The 16,914-nt window shown below is 36.6% G+C and overlaps 1 non-coding gene across 1 annotated transcript; it reads right to left on the bottom strand.

Moving 5' to 3' along the window:
* Positions 1-12,044: 12,044 nt before the first annotated feature.
* On the bottom strand, positions 12,045-12,151 carry LOC137965106 (small nucleolar RNA R71). The gene has a single exon (XR_011116008.1). It is a non-coding gene; the product is annotated as a small nucleolar RNA R71 (small nucleolar RNA).
* Positions 12,152-16,914: the final 4,763 nt, after the last annotated feature.

Genomic DNA, 16,914 nt, shown 5'->3' with positions numbered 1-16,914 from the left:
TCATTTAGTTGCCTTTTTGGTTTACGGAATGAATGGAGAGCGAAAACTCAAAGTTTTGATTTAAGGAAAAAGAGTACATCTAAAATGGAAATGCACAATGGACAAATGTAGAGAGAGATAATTCTAGAGAGTGTCTATAATTTTTAGGGATTCTAAGCTCTTGTTTGTATTTGTTATGGTCCAGGGTCATGGATCGAGTAACACGGCGTGGGAGTTGTGAATCCAGCACTGGCACTGAGTTGCTAGATTCGATAAGGAGGGTTAAACATCCCTTCTTTGGGTACTCTTCCACCAGTGATCAATCTCCCTTTTTATGATCTCATTCTAGTGCTAAAGTTATAGCTAGAATGGAAGTAATTCTGGTGGAGAAAGAATGGAGAAATACCTGTGTTGCTCACGTTAATCAGGGTTTCAACCCTGATTTGGTGTAGCTCATTCTAGGACTTGAAGACCTAGCTTGATGGGGCAGCCTTGGCTCACGTTGATGGCTGTCCTTGCTCTATTTTCGTGATGAATTCCCAACAAGAAGAGTTTCTCTAACCCTTCACATGAAAGAACCAGAATTACTCCTCTTTTGCTCGTCAAGAGGGGATTGAACCCAACTTCTTGTTGACGCTAGTGATGAGAGAAGATCCTCTCTTTGGGCTCGGAAAAGGGGCAGGAAGCTCCTTTTCTTAGTATGGATGACGAGGGATGAATTTGGGTGAAGATGGATGGCAATGGAGGGTGAAGGATAGGTTGGATTTTTGGAGTAAACCCTAAACTCGAGATCAAGAGGTGATCCCAACCTGTTTGGATTAGGTTCATTCATACCTTTCCCTTAAATAGGACACGTCAAGGAGTTTTAGGGTTAGGGTTACAATAATTCCCCATAATGCCCTTACATATAAAGTAATTAGAAATAACTCCTACTTAAAACAATATAAGAAATAAATCCTACTCAAAGAAATATAAGAATTAAATCCTATTGAGTGAGTTGTTGTTGTCTTCTTCTTTGTGTGACTCAGTGTGCTATTGAGTCCACAACATTATATATCAGGTTTTGAAATCGTCTGGAAAAAGGGGAGGTGGAGGATTTTTAACAGAGTGTTGACTCCCAATCCATGCATCATTTCTTAGGGAAATATAGCCCGTTATGGATGATAAATCACTTTACAATCATCTCTAAACGTTAGGTCAGCTTTTTGTAAATGGGAAAAATAATGGCTTGTTTGACTCGGGTAAGTATCCCACTGTATGTTCACTTGAGAATTTAATGAGCATTTGTTATTCGCTTTAAAAGGTTTGGATCCATAGGTGAGTTGCATCTTTAACATGTTTCAAGAATGCATATCCATTTTTAAAGTATGTGTGGAAGAAATCTCTTTCTTATAAAATTCCAAGCTGTTAGGGAATTTCCCAAACTTGGAAAACAAAACTTTTGTGTTCATTTGTGGCATGTGAATAAATTTTCTTTACTTACATTTGTTATTGTTTTAAATTTTTTCTATACATAAACTCTAAAATTTTCATTTTGTTGTGATCTATTTGTCTTTTTGGTTTAATGGATGAAGGGAGTGTGAAAACTCAAAGTTTTGATTTAAGAAGAAAGAGTACGTCTAAAATGGAAATGCACAATGCACAAATGAAGAGACTGATAATTCCAAGGAGTGTTTGTAATTTTTAGGGATTGTAAGCTCTTTTTAGTTTTTATATATCAGGTTTTGCAATCATCGGGAAAAGGGGAAGGCGGGGGATTTTTAACTGAGTGTTGACTCCCAATCCATAAGTCATTTCTTATGGTAATATTGCCAGTTATGCATTATAAATCACTATAAAATCATCTATGATCGTTAGGTCAGCTTTTTGTAAAAGGGCAAAATAATGGCTTTTTTGACTCGGGTAAATATCCCACCGCACGTTCACTTGAGAATTTAATGAGCGTTTTTTATTCTCTTTAAAAGCTTTGGATCCTTAGGTGATCTGCTTCTTTAAGATGTTCCAAGCATGCATATCCATTTTTAACTCATGTGTGGGAGAAATCTCTTTCTTATAAAATTCCAAGCAATTAGGGTCAACAACTAGTGTTATTTCCCAAACTTGGACAACAAAACTTTTGTGTTGATTTGTGGTGTGTGAATAAATTTTCATTTCTTACATTTGTATTTTTTTTTAAAAATTTTTAGATACATAAACTCTAAAATTTTCATTTTGTTGTTATCTTTTTGCCTATTTGGTTTACGAGATGAAGGGAGAGCAAAAACTCAAAGTTTTGATTTAAGAAAAAAGAGTACATATAAAATGGAAATTCACAATGTACAAATGTAGAGAGAGATAATTCCAAAGAGTGTCTATAATTTTTAGGGACTGTAAGCTCATTTTAGTTTTTATATATCAAGTTTTACAATCTTCGGGAAAAGGGGGAGCCAGGGGTTTTTAACTGAGTGTTGACTCCCAATCCATAAGCCATTTCTTAGGGTAATATAGCCTGATACGCATGACAAATCACTTTACAATCATCTATGATTGTTAGGTCAGCTTTTCGTAAATGGGTAAAATAATGGCTTGTTTGACTCGGGTAAAGATCCCACCGCACGTTCACTTGAGAATTTAATGAGCGTTTGTTATTCTCTTTAAAAGATTTGGATCCAAAGGTGATTTGCATCTTTAAAATGTTTGAAGAATACATATCCATTTTTAAAGCATGTGTGGAAGAAATCTCTTTTTTATAAAATTCCAAGCTGTTAGGGTCAACAAGTAGTGGAATTTCCCAAACTTGGACAGTAAAACTTTTGTGTTCTTTTGTGGTGAGTGAATAAATTTTATTTACTTACATGTGTTATTGTTTTTTGAATTTTTTATATACATAAACTCTAAAATTTTCATTTTGTTGTGATCTATTTGCCTTTTTGGTTTATGGGATGAAGGGAGAGCGAAAACTCAAAGTTTTGATTTCAGAAAAAAAAGTACATCTACAATTGAAATGCACATTGCCCAAATGTAGAGAGAGATAATTCCAAAGAGTGTCTGTAATTTTTTGGGACTATGAGCTCTTTTTAGTTTTTATATTTTTGGTTTTACAATCGTCGAGAAAGGGAGAGGCAGCGGATTTTTAACTAAGTGTTGACTCCCAATCCATAAGACACTTCATAGGGTAATGTAGCTCATTACGCATGATAAATCACTTTACAATCATCTATGATTGTTAGGTCAGCTTTTTGTTGATTTTTTGACTCGGGTAAATATCCAACTGCACGTTCATTTGAGAATTTATTGAGCGTTTGTTATTCTCTTTAAAAGGTTTGGATCCATATGTGATTTGCATCTTTAACATGTTTCAAGCATGTCTATAAATCACACGTGGAAGAAATCTTTTTCTTATAAAATTCCAAGTTGTTTGGGTTGAACTAGTGGAATTTCCCAAACTTGGACAACAAAACTTTTGTGTTCATTTGTGGTGTGCGAATAAATTTTCTTTACTTACATTTTTATTTTGTTTTTTAAATTTTTTATATACATAAACTCTAAAATTTTTATTTTGTTGTGATCTATTTGCCCTTTTGGTTTACGGGATGAAGGGAGAGCGAAAACTCAAAGTTTTGATTGAAGAAAAAAGAGAACATCTACAATGTAAATATACAATGCACAAATGTAGAGAGAGATAACTCCAAAGAGTATCTGTAATTTTTAGGGACTGTAAGCTCTATTTAGTTTTTATATATCAGGTTTTGCAATCGTCGAGAAAACAGGCAGGCTGGGGATTTTTAACTGAGTGTTGACTCCGAATCCATAAGCCATTTCTTAGGGTAATATAGCCCGTTACGCATGATAAATCACTTTAAAATCATCTATGATTGTTAGGTCAGCTTTTTCTAAATGGGTAAAATATTGCCTTGTTTGACTTAGGTAAATATCCCACGACACGTTCACTTGAGAATTTAATGACTGTTTGTTATTCTCTTTAAAAGGTTTGGATCCAAAGGTGATTTCCATCTTTAAAATGTTTCATTCATGCATATCCATTTTTAAAGCATGTGTGGAAGAAATCTTTTTATTATAAAATTAAAAGATGTTAGGGTTGAACTAGTGGAATTTCCAAAACTTGGACAATAAAACTTTTGTGTTCATTTGTGGTGTGTGAATAAACTTTCTTTACTTACATTTGTTATTGTCATTCAAAATTTTTAAATACATAAACTCTAAAATTTTCATTATGTTGTGATCTATTTGCCTTTTTGGTTTACGGGATGAAGGGAGAGTGAAAACCCAAAGTTTTGATTGAAGAAAAAAGAGAACATCTACAATGGAAATGTACAATGCACAAATGTAGAGAGAGATAACTCCAAAGAGTATCTGTAATTTTTAGGGACTGTAAGCTCTTTTTAGTTTTTATATATCAGGTTTTGCAATCGTCGGGAAAAGAGGCAGGCTGGGGATTTTTAACTGAGTGTTGACTCCGAATCCATAAGCCATTTCTTACGGAAATATAGCCCGTTACGCATGATAAATCACTTTACAATCATCTATGATTGTTAGGTCAGTTTTTTCTAAATGGGCAAAATAATGGCTTGTTTGACTCAGGTAAATATCCCACCGCACGTTCAGTTGAGAATTTAATGAGTGTTTGTTATTATCTTTAAAAGGTTTTGATCCAAAGGTGATTTCCATCTTTAAAATGTTTCATTCATGCATATCCATTTTTAAAGCATGTGTGGAAGAAATCTCTTTATTATAAAATTAAAAAATGTTAGGGTTGAACTAGTGGAATTTCCCAAACTTGGACAACAAAACTTTGGTGTTTATTTGTGTGTGTGAATAAAATTTCTTTACTTACATTTGTTATTGTCTTTCAAATTTTTTTTATACATAAAATCTAAAATTTTCATTTTGTTGTCATCTATTTGCCTTTTTGGATTACGGGATGAAGGGAGAGCGTAAACCCAAAGTTTTGATAGAAGAAAAGCGGGTACATCTACAATGGAAATGCACAATGCCAAAAATGTAGAGAGATAATTCCAAAGAGTGTCTATAATTTTAAGGGATCGTAAGCTCTTTTCAGATTTTATATATCAGTTTTTGCAATCGTCGAGAAAAAGGGGAGGCAGCGGATTTTTAACTGAGTGTTCACTCCCAATCCATAAGCTATTTATTTGGGTAATATAGCCCATTACGCATGATAAATCACTTTACAATCATCTATGATTGTTAGGTTAGCTTTTTGTAACTTGTTTGACTCGGGTAAATATCCAACCGTACGTTCACTGGATAATTTAATGAGCGTTTGTTATTCTCTTTAAAAGGTTTGGATCCATATGTGATTTGCATCTTTATTATGTTTCAATCTTGTATATCCATTTTTAAAGTACGTGTGGAAGAAATCTCTTTCTTATAAAATTTCAAGCAGTTAGGGTTGAACTAGTGGAATTTCCAAAACTTGGACCACAAAACATTTGTGTTCATTTGTGGTTTATGAATAAATTTTCTTTAGTTACATTTTTTATTGTTTTAAATTTTTTCCATACATAAACTCTAAAATTTTCATTTTGTTGTGAACTTATTACCTTTTTGTCAATGGGCAAAATATTGGCTTGTTTGACTCGGGTAAATATCCCACCGCACGTTCACTTGAGAATTTAATGAGCGTTTTTTATTCTCTTTAAAAGGTTGGGATCCATAGGTGATTTACATCTTTAACATGTTTCAAGCATGCATATCCATTTTTAAAGCATGTGTAAAAGAAATCTCTTTCTTATAAAACTCCAAGCTGTTAGGGTTGAACTAGTGGAATTATCCAAACTTGGACAACAAAACTTTGGTGTTCATTTGTGGTGTGTGAATAAATTTTCTTTACTTACATTTGTTATTGTTTTAAATTTTTTCCATACATAAACTCTAAAATTTTCATTTTGTTGTGATCTATTTGCCTTTTTGGTTTACTGGATGAAAGGAGAGCAAAAACTCAAAGTTTTGATTTATGAAAAAAGAGTACATCTACAATGGAAATGCATAAGGCAGAAATGTAGAGAGAGATAATTCCAAAGAGTGTCTGTAATTTTTGAGACTGTAAGCTCTTATTAGTTTTTATATATAAGGTTTTGCAATTTTCGGGAAAAGGTGGAGGTAGGGGATTTTTAACTTAGTGTTGACTCCCAATCAATAAGCCATAGCCCGTCAAGCATGATAAATCTCTTTACAATCATCTATGAATGTTAGGTCAGCTTTTTTTAAATGGGCAAAATAATGGATTATTTGACTCAGGTAAATATCCCACTGCACGTTCACTTGAGAATTTAATGAGCGTTTGTTATTCTCTTTTAAAGGTTTGGATCCATAAGTGATTAGAATCTTTAACATGTTTCAAGCATGCATATCCATTTTTATAGCTTGTGTGGAAGAAATCTCTTTCTTATAAAATTCCAAGCTGTTAGGGTTGAACTAGTGGAATTTCCAAAACGTTGGACCACAAAACTTTTGAGTTCATTTGTGGTGTGTGAGTAAATTTTCTTTACCTACATTTGTTATTGTTTTAAGTTTTTTCCATAAATAAACTCTAAAATTTTAATTTTGTTGTGATCTATTTGCATTTTTCGTTCCGGGAGGAAGGGAGAGCGAAAACTCAAAGTTTTGATTTAAAAAAAAAGATTACTTTTAAAATGGAAATGCACAATGCACAAATGTAGAGAGAGATAATTCCAAAGAGTGTGTGTAATTTTAAGGGACTGTAAGCTCTTTTTACTTTTTATATATCTTGTTTTGTGATCGTCAAGAAAAGGGGCAGGCAGGGCATTTTAACCTGAGTGTTGACTCCCAATCCATAAGTCATTTCTTATGGTAATGTAGCTCGTTACGCATGATAAATCACATTACAATCATCTATGATGTTTAGGTCAACTTTTTGTAAATGCGAAAAATATTGGCTTGTTTGACTCGGGTAAATATCCCACCGCACGTTCACTTGAGAATTTAATGAGCATTTTTTATTCTCTTTAAAAGGTTTGGATCCACAGGTGATTTGCATCTTTAATATGTTTCAAGCATTCATATCCATTTTTAAAGCATGTGTGGAAGAAATCTCTTTCTTATAAAATTCCAAGTTGTTAGGATTCAACTAGTGGAATTTCCCAAACCATGACAACAAAACTTTTGTCTTCATTTGTGGTGTGTGAATAAAGTTTCTTTACTTACATTTGTTATTGTTTTAAATTCTTTCAATACATAAACTCTAAAATTTTCATTTTGTTGTGATCTATTTGTCTTTTTGGTTTACGGGATGAAGGGAGAATGAAAACTCAAAGTTTTGATTGAAGAAAAATGAGTACATCTAAAATAGAAATGGACAATGCACAAGTGTCGAGAGAGATAATTCCAAAGAGTGTCTGTAATTTTTAGGAATTGTAAGCTCTTTTTAGTTTTTATATATCAGGTTTTGCAATCGTCGAGATAAGGGGGAGGCAGGGATTTATAACTGAGTGTTGAATCCCAACCCTAAGCCATTTCTTAGGGTAATATAGCCCGTTACGCACGATAAATCACTTTGCAATCATCTGTGATTGTTAGGTCAGGTTTTTGTAAATAGGCAAAATAATGGCTTGTTTGACTCGTGTAAATATCCCACTTAAGTTCACATGAGAATTTAATGAGCTTTTGTTATTCTCTTTAAAAGTTTTAGATCCATATGTGATTTGCATACTTAATCTGTTTCAAGCATGCATATCCTTTTTTAAAGCTTATGTGGAAGAAATCTCTTTCTTATAAAATTCCAAGCTGTTAGGGTTGAACTAGTGGAATTTCCCAAACTTGGACAACAAAACTATTGTGTTCATTTGTGGTGTGTGAATAAATTTTATTTACTTACATTTGGTCTTTTTTTAAATCTTTTCCATACATAAACTCTAAAATTTTCATTTTTTTGTGATCTATTTGCCTTTTTGGTTTACGGGATTAAGGGAGAGCGAAAACTCAAAGTTTTGAATTAAGAAAAAAAAGTACATATAAAATGGAAATGCACAATGCACAAATGTAGAAAGAGATAATTCCAAAGTGTATTTGTAATTTTTAGGGATTGTAAACTCTTTTTAGTTTTTATATATAAGGTTTTACAATCGTCGGGAAAAGGTGGAGGTGGGGGATTTTTAACGGAGTGTTGACTTCCAATCCGTAAGCCATTTCTTAGGGTTCAATACCCCGTTATGCATGATAAATCACTGTACACTCATCTATGATTGTTAGGTCAAATTTTTGTAAAAGGGCTAAATAATGGCACATTCATTCACTTGAGAATTTAATGAGCGTTTGTGATTCTCTTTAAAAGGTTTGTATCCATAGGTGATTTGCATCTTTAAGCTGTTTCAAGCATCCATATCCATTTTTAATGCTTAAGTAGAAGAAATCTCTTTCTTATAAAATTCCAAGCTGTTAGGGTTGATCTAGTGGAATTCCACAAACTTGGACAACAAAACTTTTGTGTTCATTGGTGGTGTGTGAATAAATTTTCTTTACTTACATTTGTTATTGTTTTAAATTTTTTCCATACATCAACTCTAAAATTTTCATTTTATTGTGATCTATTTGCCTTTTGGGTTATGGGATTAAGCGAAAGAGAAAACTCAAAGTTTTGATTTAAGAAAAAAGAGTACATCTAAAATGGAAATGCACAATGCAACAATGTAGAGAGAGATAATTCCAAAGAGTGTCTGTAATTTCTACGGATTGTAAGCTCTTTTAGTTTTTATATATCAGTTTTTTGATTGTCTGGAAAAGGGGCAGGAGAGGGATTTTTAACTGAGTGTTGACTCCCGATCCGTAAGCCATTTCTTAGGGTACTATAGCCCGTTACGCACAATAAATCACTGTACAATCATCTATGATTGTTAGGTCAAATTTTTGTAAAAAGGCAAAATAATGGCTTGTTTGACTCGGGTAAATATCCCACCGCACGTTCACTTGAGAATTTTACGAGCATTTGTTATTCTCTTTAAAAGGTTTGGATCCAAAGGTGATTTGCATCTTTAACATGTTACAAGCATGCATATCCATTTTTAAAGCATGTGTGGAAGAAATGTCTTTCTTATAAAATTCACAGCTGTTAGGGTTGAACTTGTGGAATTTCCCAAACTTGGACAACAAAACTTGTGTGTTCATTTGTGGTGTGTGAATTAATTTTCTTTACTTACATTTGTTATTGTTTTAAATTTTTTCCAGACATAAACTCTAAAATTTTCATTTTGTTGTGATCTATTTGCCTTTTTGGTTTACAGGATGAAGGGAGAGCGAAAACTCAATGTTTTGATTTAAAAAAAAGAGTACATCTAAAAAGGAAATGCACAACGCACAAATGTAGAGAGAGATAATTCCAAAGAGTGTCTATAATTTTTAGGGATTGTAAGCTCTTTTTATTTTTTAGATATCTGGTTTTGCAATATTCGGGAAAAGGGGGAGGAGGTGGATTTTTAACCAGAGTGTTGATTCCGATTCCATAAACCATTTCTTAAGAATATAGCCCATCATGCATGATAAATCACTTTACAATCATCTATGATTGTTAGGTCAACTTTTTTTAATTGGTCAAACTAATGGCTTGTTTGACTCGGCTAAATATCCCACCGCACGTTCACTTGAAAATTTAATGAGCGTTTGTGATTTTCTTTAAAAGGTTTGCATCCATAGGTGATTTGAATCTTTAAGCTGTTTCAAGCATGCATATCCATTTTTAAAGCTTATGTGGAAGAAATCTTTTTCTTATAAAATTCCAAGCTATTAGGGTTGATCTAGTAGAATTTCACAAAATTGGACAAGAATACTTTTGTGTTCATTGGTGGTGTGTGAATAAATTTTCTTTACATACATTTGTTATTGTTTTAAATTTTTTCCATACATAAACTCTAAAATTTTCATTGTATTGTGATCTATTTGCATTTTTGGTTAAGGGATTAAGGGAAAGAGAAAACTCAAACTTTTGATTTAAGAAAAAAGAGTACATCTAAAATGAAAATACACAATGCAACAATGTAGAGAGAGATAATTCCAAAGAGTGTCTGTAATTTTTAGGGATTGTAAGTTTTTTTTAGTTTTAAGTATCAGTTTTTGCAATCGTCGGGAAAAGGGGGAGGAAGGGGATTTTTAATTGAGGTTTTTGACCGAAAACAGGGGAGGACCCGAGAGGAGTTCCCCACCGTCGTTCGCCGGGCCAATACCTTTTGCCGCGCCACCGTCGTCCACCGTCATCCACCATCGTCCACCGCCATCCAGCAACCGAGAAAAAACCCGAGGAGTACTCGAGAGAGTCTCCATCGAGGTGAGTTCGACAGCCGTCGCTCGCCAGGCTGAGAAGTGATCTGAGAGGGCTTCTCCGGTGCCAATCCCGCTTTCCAACCATCCTCCGGCGTCTATCACATATTCCGACCAGTCCCAGAGCCATTCCGACTCCAACCGAGACTCAAGAGAGCCGGTTAGAGAACGTCAGCTCTGTTTCGCTCTTCGCCGGACGTTACCTCCGTCCGTCGGCTTCTAACCGTCGTCGCCGGCGTCATCTCTACCTCCGGCCACTCACTCTTGCCAACCCGAAGCCATTGATTTCGGGAAATTGCAGCACCTGTGAGAACGAGTTGCTGCCCGAGCAAGAGGAGGAAGAAGGGGAGTAATTCGTCATTATTGAATTTAGTTTTTATATGGTTTGAACTTAGGTTTTGAATGTTAATTGAATCTGATTTGATAATTAATATTTATTTAAGATTTTCTTTCTGGATATTTGATTAAATTATCTAATTAGGGTAGGATTATAATTGAGGTTGGATTTTGGTATTTTAATCCGATTTCTGTCTTTCACTCTATGCGCCCGAGAGGGGCAAGACGCAAGGATTGAGAAATCGGATTCGTGATTACGTGGCGCTCGAGAGAGGCATGAATCACGGTAAAATCCAAAGTTGATAATTTTAGCATCATCACAATAGGAAATTGATTCTCTGCATTCTATTCTAATCCGCTCTTTGTCATTAACTCTAGGCGCCCGAGTGGGGCTAGAAGCAAGGATTGAGAATCCGGACTCGTGGTTACGTGGCGCTCGAGAGAGACACGAATCACGATAAAATCCAGAGTTGACCTTTCCTGTTGTGCAAGTAGTTAATTAGATTATTACTTGATAATTTAGGATATAATTAGTGTTTAGTTCAGATTAATTCATCATATTTGGTTAGGCTAGTTGACTGAAGAATACACAGAATTCAATCCTCCCTGTGGATATGATCCTCGCTTACTGCTAGATTACATGAACGATTCATACGCTTGCGAGGTATTAAAGCCGATGTAACTAAATTTTACATCAAGTTTTTGGCGCCGTTGCCGGGGAGGCACGTATTAAGCGTATTTCTTTGTTCTCCATAATCTTAGGTTAGATTTTTTTATTTTTTATTTTTATTTTTATTTATTTTTAATTTTTTAGTTTTTTCATAATTTTAGTTTGGTATTTTTTTTGGAATTATTTTTATTTCTTCTAGTTAGTTCATATTTTTAGTAGTCAGTTTGTTAGCTTAATTTGATAGTTCATTTTGTTTCTTTTTGTGTTTTTATGCACGGGCGTCGCTCCCTAGGTGGACCATTAGCTCCCTTTGTTGAAGAGCTAGAACATATTTGTAGGAAAACACCCGAAGTCAAGTTAGGAGCTACCATGGCCAATCAGGGCGAACCATTACAGTTACCTGCAGCAGGTGACCGTAGAGCCCTGAGGGATTATTCTATCCCATCCCACTTCACATCACCTTCTTGCATTATATTGCCACCCACTACTGCCGCCAGTTATGAGTTGAAACCGGGTGTGATCCAACTCCTCCCTACATTCTATGGGTTGGAGAAGGAGGACCCATATTACCACATCAAGGAATTCTTAGATATTTGTGCAACTTTTAAATTCCAGAATTTCTCAGATGACTCTATCCGGTTAAGACTTTTTCTATTTTCACTTAAGGATAAGGCCAAGTCTTGGCTTAATTCCTTAGAGGTGGGCAGCATTACTTCATGGGACACATTAGTCACGAAATTTGTCCAAGTACTTTCCCATTATGAGAACTACAACCCTCAGGAGAGAAATCTCCAACTTTATGCAGCAGGAGGGTGAACACTTTTATGAGGCTTGGGAGAAATGGAAGGATTTGATCCGTAGGTGTCCGCATCATGGGTTTGAGAAATGGCATTTAGTGCAATACTTTTATCAAGGTCTTACGCCTCAGGTTAGATCCATGGTAGATGCAACGAGTGGTGGGAGTTTGATGGGTAAGAGTGCTAGTGAGGCGTGGGACTTCTTTGAAACGCTGAGTGATCAATCTCAGTAATGGGGTTCATCATTTAATGTTGATAGGAGATCCCACGAAGCCAAAAGAGGGGGTCTTTACGAGGTTAGTGAAACACCCATGCTCATGGCCAAGATTGAAGGGTTGACTAGAAAAATTGATGCCCTTATGGTGTCCAAGAGTTCACCTTCTCCTAACCCATCTACTGTCTGTGCCATATGCTCTGGTTCATCTCATCCCACACAAATGTGTCTATCTAGTTCATCCTACCCAGAGCTCATTGAGGACTTGAATGCAGTCCAAAATTTTCAAAGACCAAGCCGGAACGATCCTTTTTCAGAAACATATAATCCTGGTTGGGATAGGCACCCAAATTTCTCATGGTCCAAGGGCCCACAGGTTGGGGGTCCTCCAGGGTTTACTCAACCCCAAGCTCCGCGCCCACACTTCACTCAACAACCATTGATTCCACAAAAACCTTCACTTGAGGATACACTTCAATTATTCATGCAGAATACACAGTCCTCCATTGCTAAACTTGAAATGCAAGAGAGTCAGTTGGCCAGCCACATGAGTGAACAAGCACAAAATAGACTCCCGAGTCAAACCATTCCTAACCCCAAAAGCACACATGAGGGTGAGTTGAGTTCCAAACCCCACCATGAGCAAGCCAAAGCCATAACCACCCTTAGGAGTGGTCGTGAGTTGAACAATGGGGTAGGGACCACTAAGTCTAAGGAGTCAAAGGATGACAATGGGGACACATCATTGAGTGAAGAACCTCCAAGTTCTCCACCAACAGCCAAGCAGATCCCTAACCAAGTCCCATTAGCTCCTTATCCGCAGAGGTTATCGGGCCCACCTAGGAAAGGAGATAGCATGCATGAAACGTTGGAACTGTTTAGTAAGGTTCACATTAACATTCCACTTCTTGATGCTATTAGGCAAGTGCCTGCCTATGCCCGATTTTTGAAAGACCTTTGTACACAGAAGAGAAAACAACATGTTAACAAAAAGGTCTTTCTTACTGAGAATGTAAGCTCAATTCTGAAGCATAACACTCCTCCTAAAGTTAAAGATCCTGGATGTCCCACAATTTCATGTGTCATTGGTGAACATACCATCCAGAGAGCTCTTCTTGACTTAGGGGCAAGTGTGAATTTTCTTCCTTTCTTTGTGTACCAACAATTAGGTTTGGGGGAATTGAAGCCTACTCCCATCACACTTCAACTAGCTGATCGTTCTGTCAAGATACCACGAGGAATAGTTGAAGATGTTTTGATAAAAGTGGACAAATTTCTGTTCCCGGTTGATTTGATTGTTCTTGATACACAACCAGTAGTCAATGTGACCAACCAAATTCCTGTCATCCTAGGACGTCCCTTCTTAGCCACATCTAATGCTATCATTCATTGTAAAAGTGGTGAGTTGGAGTTGTCTTTTGGAAATTTTAAGGTCTCATTGAATGTATTTAATGCCGAGCACCACCCACTTGAGTCTGATGATCTGAGTCCTGCATTTAATATAGAAACTGTTATGCTTGATAATGAATCCACTCTTTAATCTTTTGAGTCTTGCATAACATCTTTAGACATGGAGTATTTTAATGAGGAAACATATTTTCGAGAGGTTAATTCTTTACTCAATTTTGTACCTCTGTTGGAGGAAGCTTATGAGGTTATCACAACTGAACATCCACAAGATCTTCCTCTTGACTTGGACAAACCTCTTGAAACTTCCAAGCTAGACCTTAAGCCACTTCCTCCCACATTAAAGTATGCGTTCTTGGGACCCATGAACTCATTACCAGTCATTATTTCCTCTTATTTGAGTACTGAGCAGGAGGAACAATTGACTGAAGTTTTACAAGCACACAGAGAGGCATTGGGGTGGACTCTTGATGCCTTAAAAGGGATTAGCCCCTCCATATGCATGCATCGTATTCATTTGGAGGAGGGAACTAAAGCCTCATGTGAGATGCAACGTAGGTTAAATCCCCATATGCTGGAGGTTGTGAGAGAAGAAGTCATCAGGTTGCTTGTGACAGGAATCATTTACCCTATTTTCGATAGCACCTGGGTGAGTCCAATTCAAATTGTCCCTAAGAAAGGGGGGATAACGATAATGAAAAATGAGAGTGGTGAATTGATTCCCACAAGAACTACCACCAAGTGGCGTGTCTGCATTGACTATAGAAAACTTAATTCCGCCACTAAGAAGGATCACTTCCCACTACCTTTCATTGATCAGGTACTAGAGCGATTGGCCAGCCACAATTTTTATTGCTTCTTAGATGGATACTCTGGCTACAATCAAATTCCCATTGCTCCAAAAGACCAGGAAAAGACCACATTCACGTGTCCGTTTGGCACCTATGCTTACAGACGCATGCCTTTTGGTTTATGCAATGCGCCAACCACTTTCCAACGGTGCATGATGAGTATCTTTTCTGACATGATTGGTGAATTTTTAGAGGTCTTTATGGATGGATTTTCTGTGTTTGGCTCTAGTTTTGATACATGTCTGCACAATCTTTCACTCGTATTGTCCCGTTGCATTAAGTCCAATTTAGTCTTGAATTGGGAAAAATGCCACTTCATGGTGAAAGAAGGAATTGTTTTAGGACATGTAGTGTCTGAGCGGGGTGTAGAAGTGGACAAAGCCAAGGTTGACCTAATTGCCAATCTGCCACCACCTACTTTTGTGAAGGGGGTGCGTTCTTTCCTTTGCCATGCTGGGTTCTATAGGCATTGCATTAAAGACTTTAGCAAAATTTCTCGTCCTTTGACGAATTTACTTGCTCAAGATGTTGCTTTTGACTTTGATGATGCCTGTATTCATGCTTTTGAAACACTGAAGAAATGTTTGTCCACTGCACCCATTGTCCAACCCCTTATTTGTTCTTTGCCTTTTGAGTTGATGTGTGATGCCTCTGACTATGCATTGGGGGCTGTTTTGGGGCAAAAGACGGATAAAATGCCCTGTGTCATTCAATATGCTAGCCGAACTCTTCATGATGCTCAATTGAATTACACTACCACTGAGAAGGAGTTGCTAGCTGTTGTGTTTGTCTTGAACAAATTCAGATCATATCTGTTAGGGTCAAAGGTTATAGTGTTCACTGATCATTCTGCTTTGAAGTACTTATTATCCATCAAGGACACTAAACCTCGCTTGATTAGATGGATCTTGCAATTGCAAGAATTTGACCTTGAGATTCGAGATAAGAAGGGTTGTGAGAATGTTGTTGCTGATCATCTATCTAGGATCTGTGTAGTACCTCAGGAAGGATTCCTTCCTTTAAATGATTCCTTCCCTGATGAACAACTTCTCCAAGTATCCCAGTTGCCTTGGTTTGCTGACATAGTCAACTATCTTGTAACTCATAAGATTCCTGATTATTGGAGTAAACAAGATAGGTTGAAATTCTTTTCCCAAGTCAAACCTTTTTTTTGGGATGACCCTTATATGTTCAAGGTGTGTTCTGACCAAGTCATTAGGCGTTGTGTACATGAGCAAGACTTTGCCAACATTCTTGAATTTTGTCATTCCCACGCATGTGGTGGACATTTTGGTGCTAGAAAGACAGCGGCTAAAGTCTTGCAATGTGGTTTCTATTGGCCTTCATTATTTAGAGATGCCCATGAATTTTGTCAGGTGTGTGATAAATGCCAACGAACTGGTTGTTTGTCTAGGAAGAACATGATGCCTCTTAACCCCATTCTTATTGTTGAATTGTTTGATGTGTGGGGTATTGACTTCATGGGTCCTTTTCTTGTCTCGTTCGGCTATCAATACATCCTTGTTGCTGTTGAATATGTCTCTAAATGGATTGAAGCTATATCATGTAAGACAAACGATCACAAAGTGGTGGTAAAGTTTTTAAAAGAAAATATCTTTAATAGATTTGGTACCCCGAGAGAGATCATCAGTGATGGGGGATCTCATTTTTGTAACAGAGCATTTGAGACCTTATTGAAGAAATATTCCATCACTCATCGGGTGTCCACTCCATACCACCCGCAAACTTGTGGTCAAGTGGAAATCTCTAATAGGGAGATCAAAAAGATTTTGGAGAAGTCGGTTCGCTTTGATAGGAAAGATTGGTCCACTCGATTGGACGATGCTTTATGGACCTATCGAACCGCTTATAAGACTCCTATTGGGATGTCTCCATTTCGCCTAGTGTTCGGCAAAGCATGTCATCTACCTGTTGAGCTTGAGCATAGAGCTTATTGGGCCATTAAGGCTTTAAATTTTGATTTAACTGAAGCAGGTGAGGAGAGAAAGTTGCAATTGAATGAGTTGGAGGAGATACGTCATGATGCTTATGAGAATGCCAAGTTGTATAAGGAGCGAACAAAGCTTTTACATGATAAATCTATTTTTCGCAAGTCTTTTACTGTTGGGCAGAATGTTTTACTTTATAACTCACGATTGCATTTGTTTCCAGGGAAGCTAAGATCCAGGTGGTCCGGTCCATTTGAAGTTACATAGGTGTTTCCTCATGGCGCTATTGAGATCCGTAATCACGGAGACGGGTCGATCTTCAAAGTTAACGGTTAGAGGCTCAAACCGTATCTTGAGAATGTCCCCACACCGGAGGAGGTGATGGTGATTATATTGGAGGAACCTGTCATTTCATCTTGAATGC

This window comes from Aristolochia californica, unplaced genomic scaffold (genome assembly GCF_029961685.1).
Source record: "Aristolochia californica isolate CCGP_79_NKW_82.1479 unplaced genomic scaffold, dmAriCali1.0.hap1 SCAF_1, whole genome shotgun sequence".
Classification (NCBI taxonomy): domain Eukaryota; kingdom Viridiplantae; phylum Streptophyta; class Magnoliopsida; order Piperales; family Aristolochiaceae; genus Aristolochia; species Aristolochia californica.
The sequence above is the reverse complement of the archived record's forward strand: the minus strand, read 5'-3'. Positions and strand labels throughout refer to the sequence as shown.